This window comes from Salmo salar, chromosome ssa06 (genome assembly GCF_905237065.1).
Source record: "Salmo salar chromosome ssa06, Ssal_v3.1, whole genome shotgun sequence".
NCBI lineage: Eukaryota > Metazoa > Chordata > Actinopteri > Salmoniformes > Salmonidae > Salmo > Salmo salar.
This window is the reverse complement of record NC_059447.1, coordinates 38472166-38480293: the sequence shown is the minus strand read 5'-3', so window position 1 is coordinate 38480293 and position 8128 is coordinate 38472166.

Sequence of the window (8128 nt, the reverse complement as noted above, 5' to 3'; positions counted from 1 at the left end):
TATGCCCGCCTGACCTGCCAGCTGATTTGGCATTCATCTTGCATAGGCCCCCAGCCACTTTGATAGTTGAATTGATTTTATATTGGATAATTAACAACAGATCTGTTTCTGCTGTCTTACCAGTTCCTATTCTCATTGCTAAAATCGTGACAAATGATAATGGACCTACATTCATACAGTTTCTTGACTGTGTCCAGTTTGCTAATAATCACCAAAATGAAAGCTAGACAGTCAGGGAGCATCGGAAATTCCCAAACTATGGATAGAGGAATTTTTGGGCAGATTTTGATGGCGAGGAAATATAACCAATTTTCAGTGCGGACATTCAAACCTCGCTGAAGACTGAATACGGCCCCTGGGGCATGAGTTTGACACCTTTACTCTAACCAGTGTGGAATTCTGCTGCTCATATTTAGGGGGAATTCTCCAATTACAGTAGTCATGGAGGAATGGGAAAGACAGAAATAAAAATATGATTTAGTAACACCTTTATTCGTTGACACGTAATAATAAAGCAACCGAGACAAGGAATTACAAATACATTAGCTCATTCTCCTAAGCCCTGAGAAATATTAGCACAGTCGGAGAATATACATTTATAAATAAATAATGGTGGAACAGTTGATGAGGAGGGCATCTGGCTTCATATTTGTATTAGCTGCTGCACTCCTACAGCAATGTATCATGATAAAAAGGATTCATGGAGGCAATACGGCACAGCAGTTATTCTAAAATATGGTTTTCCATTCCTCTGGAACAACAATGGAGGAGGAGGGTCGAGGTATGAGCCTTGAGAGCACGACCAGAGAACTTAGAAATGACATCATTCATTAGGCAATGGTTGATCAAATCAATGGCTGCTTCTTTCTATTAGTTTTTCATTAGCCTCAGTCTGTATTTGCAGTGCAGCGACAGTGGTTGTCAGGGTACATACTGTATAGTGCTATCCTTTCATACTGTAGATAAGGATTGTTCTCTTGCTCTACCCTTGCCTTGCATACTAACCTTTCAGTGAAACACTACTATTTTGGTATGTGCTAAATGTTGATTTGTTTACAAGTAAATATTAATCCATCAAGACAGTGCATTTGTTGTGAATCTCAAAGACAGACTTGGCTGCAAATTCACAAAGAAATAACATCCCCATACATGTAATATAATGGGCAAAAAAAGCCTCTAACGATGTGACGGAGTGGGAAAGTTGCCAAGCCAACAGCCACATTGGGTGTGCTGTTACGTTATTGTCAGAACATGAACTCTGTTGTCATAAACAAATCTCACACAGAGGCGCTGACCTCGCCTCGTCTGATTGGCAGGTCCAGGTAAATCTTATCGCCGTGAGTGAGAGCATCTCACACGGCTGTCAAAGCCGTTGAAACCTGATGTCTGAGCAATTGAAAACCTACTGAGCATCCCATCTGTGGAGATCTGCATCCGCTGAGCTGTGTTATTGAGGGTTATCATACCTGGTTGATCGCTCAGCAGCACAGGCAGCATGCTCACTACCAACACAGCAGGAAGAGAAACATGGAACATTAATCCCACGTTGTGTGTACCCAGCAGCAGAATCAATTCAATATGCTCACTGTGTATGACTGTCTAAGTTGGTGGTGGTAGTGAACACCAGAAAGAACCTCTGAAGCGCTATCTACCACACCACTTGGTTGCTCCACTAGACTGGGGAGGCCTGGTAGGTATCCCTGATTGATCACCATACAGCAGACCTGTGTGCAGGAGAGTAGGTGAGGTAAGCCTTAGTAATACACTGACAAAATACAAACCTGGTCTCAGAACATTTTGTGTTATTCTGAACGTAAATCCGAGACCCTCCATTTAGTATGATATGTTACATTTCGTATAGTCTATTCATTTGTGGATGTCCATCATCCATTTCGTATGATATGTTACAAATTTGCAAAACGTATGATATGTTACGAATTCCAATGTGTTGTGGCTAACATTAGCTAGCTGGCTAACATTAGCTAGGCTAGGGGTTAGAGTTAAGGTTAGGTGTTAGGTTAAAGGGTAAACTTCAATACAGGAATATCTATCCTGATTGTCTAGTCACTTTTACCCCTACCCACATGTACATATTACCTAAACTATCTCATACCCCTGCACATTGACTCAGTACCAGTACTCCTTGTAATTTATTGAGTTACTATTTTCTATTTGTATTTGTTAATTTTCATACTTTTTAACTTGGCATTGTTGGCAAAGGGCTCATAAGTAAGCATTCCCCGGTAGACTAGTCTACATCTGTTGTATTCGGCGCATGTGACAAATAAGATTTGATTAGATTTTTTACACATAATTAATGCATACACACGGTTCATTACATTTGAATATATAAGATATGTACTGGCTGAAATGTAATCTTACTCTTTGAGAAATGTAAATTGAAGTGACATTTGGGATTATTGCAAATTTGTGTGTGAACAGATTATTTTCTTTGGCGAGCGTGTTATCTCAAAAACAAACCTCTTGAAAGTAGAACACGATGGCATTGCTATTTGGCCTGTTCATGTGCCAACAAATCTATATTAAAATCAGTCCATGGTTTGGATGGTAAAGATAGCAGTCAGTAACAAACAGTCTGTCTATGTCTCTACGCTGGGTTAATCTTTGTGTATTTGTTTCTTCAGATAACACCAGATAGACTTGTGAAGGAAATTGTACCAGGGCATTATCAAAATGATAATGTTACATGTTGTTTTTGCTAGTGTGGTAGCTCTTTTTCAGGTGGTATAGAGCTTCTGAGACTAGACGTAGACGTAACATGGTAAACGAGAATCAGACTAGACACTCAAATTAGTATGATATGTAACCGTACCAAACGTAACCTAAGACAGAAGGTTACTTATGGCAAAAACAAAAGTAGGGTGGTTGGGTGGGCGTATAACGCGTATAACGCGTCTAGCAACCCAAAGATTGCATGTTCAAATTGCATCATGAACAACTTTAGCTAATTTGCAACTTTGCAATTACTTACTGCTTTTTAGATACTTTGCAACTACTTAGCATGTTAGCTAACCCTTCTCCTAACCAAAACCTTAACACTTTAACCTGTTGGGGCTAGGGGGCAGTATTGAGAATTTTGAAAAAAATATGTGCCCATTTTTAACTGCCACCTACACCAACTCAGAAGCTAGGATATGCATATTATTACCAGATTTGGATAGAAAACACTCTGAATTTTCTAAAACTGTTTGAATGGTGTCTGTAAGTATAACAAAACTCATATGGCAGGCAAAAACCTGAGAAAACCTGAGAAAAAAAAAGAATTTTGTGGCTGTACTATTTTTTTTAATCATTGTTTAATAGATACCACAGTGAGAAAGGATTCATTTCGCAACTCCTACGGCTTCCACTAGATGTCAGCGATCTTTATAAAGTTGTTTGAAGCGTCTATGATCAACAGAGACCGGATGACAAGGAAGGGAAGTTGACCTCCCTGGGATGTCGTCACTTCCATTATTGCCTGCACCTGCTCAATCATGTGACGCGAGACAATTTTCAAATACGTTTTTCAAGACACAGGAGCGGTCGGGTTGAAACATTACTGATGTTTCACGTTAAAAATGGCTCTAAAGATTGATGCTAAACAACGTTTGACATGTTTGAACGAACGTAAATAGATTATTTTTTTAACTTTTTAAACTTTTCGCCGTGACTTCCCACCCCCCCGCCCGCGCTACTTTTGAGTAGCCACCGAAGCGCTAACAACATGGAACAACTTGGAGTTATTTGGACATCAATTATGAACTTTGTCAAAAGAAACCACATTTGTAGTGGACCTGGGATACCTGGAAGTGCCCATGGATGAAGATAATCAAAGGTAAGGGATTATTGACGATAGTATTATTGATATTAGATGGTTACAAGATGATGCTAACCTATATAGCCTAGCCTATTGTTCTTAGCACAGCACCCGGTTTATTGCAACTTGTGATTTCCCAGTAAAGTTATTTTGAAATCTGGCAATACAGTAGCATTTACGAAATGTTAAAATATAATTATTTGAATGACAATATTATAATTTACCAATGTTTTCGAATAGTAATTTTGTAAATTGTAACGTTGTTCACCGGAAGCATTTCAGAGAAGAAAAAAATCTGAATTTCACCGCTACTGTAAAATGCTGTTTTTGGATATAAATATGAACTTGATGGAACAAAAAATGCATGTATTGTATAACATAATGTCCTAGGAGTGTCATCTGATGGAGATTGCCAAAGGTTAGTGCATAATTTTAGCTGGTTTCTGCTTTTGGTGACGCCTGACCTTGAATTGAAAATGGATGTTTGTACTTTTGTGGCTATGTACTGTCCTAACATAATCTAACTTTATGCTTTTGCCGTAAAGCCTCTTTGAAAATCGAACAATGTGGTTGGAATAAGGAGATGTTTATCTTTTAAATGGTGTAAAATAGTTGATTGTTTGAGAAATTGAAATTATTAGATTTTTGATGTTTTGAATTTCCAGCCTTGTTAGCAATTCCGTCTCGGGGTTCATTGCTAACCTGTAGCCCCAACAGGTTAACCTAACCATAACCGTTTAACCTAACTCCTAACCTTAACCCTAAATTTAATCCCTGGCCTAGCTAATGTTAGCCACCTAGCTAAAGTTGGCATTAGTCACCTAGCTAACGTTAGTCACAACAAATTGGATTTCGTAACGTATAAGAATTGCATTTCGTAACATACAGTAATTGTAATTCACAACATATCATATTAATTGTAATTTGTTACATATCATACGAAATGGATGATAGACATCTACAAATTAATTCATACCATAAGTAACATATCAGCCTAATTTGAGAATTCCGTATTTTCGTTTACTATGTTACGTCTACCCCTGAGTCCAGGTTGGAGGTTAAGACGAGGGCCTCACCACGCTGAGTGCCATTCAGTGGTCATGATTAGGGATATCATATGGCCTTCAGCCAGGGGTTCCACACCACCACTGGGAATATTTTCCCACCACACACACACACACACACACACACACACACACACAGCAGCAGCAAGGAGGATGTCAGCCATCAATCTGGGAGCTGTCAGCTGTGACCTGCTGGACCCCGTCACAGAGAAACAGTCCCTCTCTCCATGGTGACGTTTTCAATGGCCAGTGTCTATAGCCATCTTGCTCTGAAAGTCAGCCTGTGAAGGGCTGATTGACTAGTGTTGGGGAAGAGAGGCTAACAAACAAGTAGTGTGAGAAAGTACGAGAGGAGACAGAGAGAATATCCTGACATTGATGTGACAGATTGATGTGGACTAACTAGCAATGACAAGCATTGCTATGGATAGTGGAGATGAGGGAGGAAACAAAGAAAGACTCCTTAGAGAGAAATGAGCAGAGCGTTCAAGACTGAAGAAAAACTTGATTGTACCCAGGGTGGCACATGCTTCCTAAAATCATACATTTTTATTCAAAACTACATTCCCTACAGTAGATCATCTCTATAGATAATCTGCTTTACAAAGTGTTACTGTACTTCCGACCAGCTATGAGCAAGACACTTGGGAATCCAATAAGAAGAAAATGGTTACTTTTTATTTCTAACTTGGCTTACCTCTGGGCCCTTAGTAACTGTGCGCCAGTGCGGTGACCGTCTTTAATAATCTGTAGCTACAGACAGGTTGATGTTGCTGACCTTTAGCTGAGCTGCCACATGCATATTAAGCCCAGGTTCTTGCACTCCTTCACTACTGCCTCTCTGTCTACGTCTTCCCAGAGCTCTTACCGTGAATTCCAACCTGCTACTCCAGCCCTCAAGAATCAATTACTATCGATTTTCTTACAAAGTTCCCCGCACTCTCTAGGGCAGAGTCAAAATACGGGACAAAGGAGATAAAACCGCATGTGAATTACTAAAGTAACTCGCCCTTTACTGTGGGAGACTGATATTATTGAGTGCGAAGAGGAGGACGTCGCTTCCACTCTGCTTCAAAGCACAGAGAATGTGAGTAAATGGCATCCTCTGCTAAGTGTGGGGACATTTTAAATGGCTTGCTTTCTGGAGCTCTGCCAAGCCACAAATCCCTTTTTATGGCATGGTATGACATGGCGTACAGAAATGCAGGCAGATATGCCTGTGCAAAGACAACCAGGAAGGGCTCTTCTTATACTCATCTGGCTTCACTCTGCCATGGTTTTGGCAACCCACACGTTGTTTATTGCAAAATGCTAATGAAACTAGTGTGCCATTTCTCTTCCAGCAATCTCAGCTAGAGGGCAACAAGCACCCTGGGGAGGGCCTCCATTGATCAATATTCAACTCATTTTTCTGAGTTTCAACGTTCGTCCGCCCTTGGATAAAAAACCCAGCACGACAGATTTTTTTTTTTGTCAACACAGTGATTAGATTAGATTACTGGGCTTTTATTTCGATGGGGTCTGGCACTTGTGAGAGTGGGACTCGTTCACAGCACATATTGTTCAAACAACATTTCCATTCACACTTCTATTTTTCTCCCCTGGCGTCACCGTTAAAGAACATCCATCCTGATTCTCTCTCATGCCTACAGCTGGAATCTCAGACACTGACTTCAGTTTAAATGCATCCTCACAACCTGGAATGGCTGACAATGGAAGTGGTGGTGGATGTGTTGTGGGGGGAAAATGTGTAATATCTCTACAGGTACTCCCAGTACATGAAAGGGATGTGGTTTTGTGTTCCAGGGGCATGTAGAGCTGCCAGACAGAGGACAGGAACACAGCGGGTGGTGGGAGGAGGTTGACAGATCATCTGGCCTGCTAGGCTCAGCCCTAATGGTCTGTAGATTACTTCAACAGAAGCTCTGGCCATGGACTGACATCATTAACTACAAGTTTATACTGGCTGAAAGGTAGAGAGGGCTGGCATCTGACTGCCCTGTAGGGAGAAGTCTCAGTGAGCAGAGCTGGTGAGAAAAGAAGAAGGGGGCCGGCCTACATAACACCAAAGTTTGAGTTCGGAGGTAACTTCGGTCAACCCGTGTGGCTTAGTTGGTAGAGCATGGTGTTTGTGATGCCAGGGTTGTGGGTTTGATTCCCACGGGGGACCAGTATGGAAAATAATGTATTAAATGTATGCATTCACTACTGTAAGTCGCTCTGGATAAGAGCGTCTGCTAACTGTCATACGAAAGTGGCTCACCTTTTAGCCAGCCATTTCTATGGCAACAGATGCTTCAGAACTAACCTTCTCCAGGGCAGGCTAACTCACTTACCCTGAATGAGATGACTGTGCCGCGTGTTGTGCACCAATGAAACCAGATTCCCTCACTCACCATCTCCTTCATTTGAGAAAGATGACTGGTTAAATATTATATTAATCAAAAGTGTTTTGTTAAAAATAAAAAATAAACATTAAAATACCTATCACATTACACATTGAGTAATGACAGGATACATTTTAAAGATCATGCACAGTAAAGCTTTTCTATGACAAAAATTATTGGTCACACTTTATTTGGACAGCTCAGATTTTCCATCTGGACCTGCTCTACAGATGACCATAATATCAACAAACGATCTGTTTATAAGCAACTGCTTGCTAAGGTTACAGTTAGGGTCATAATAAGGATTTGTGTAAGGGTTAAGGTTAGGGTAATAGTTTAAGATTAGGGTTAGTAGATACTTCGTTGAAATGTTACTGGACTATCCAAATAGGAGCGGGAAAAAAGATTATCGTGTGCATTGATTAGCACGCCAAAGCACATCAAAGACAGCATTAACAATACGTAAATAAAATAAACTTCTAGCTTATTTCACATCATAGCCTGCTGGATTTGCAAGATACTGTAACTTATCTTTCATGTTGATTTCGACAAAAATGGTTTGATGGTTTCAGCATTGTCTCAACAAACAGTTTGGTCTTTGACCAGCCACTTGCGACATGCACGCGCAGTTACAAGCCTGCTAGAGTTAGAGGCAGGCAGACAAGCAATATCCACCGTCATAGTACGAATGAAGCCTGAGATGGAATGTGAAGCTAACTGAAGCTGGCTTGCTTTATAAAAGCCTGAGTAGATCTAGTTTCATTGGTAGTATACCCCTCGGGCGTTTAAATGTGTTGGATGACGTGAAAATAGGTCTTTAGCCACGCCAACGTTATGGGTTTTGCATCTAAAGAAAG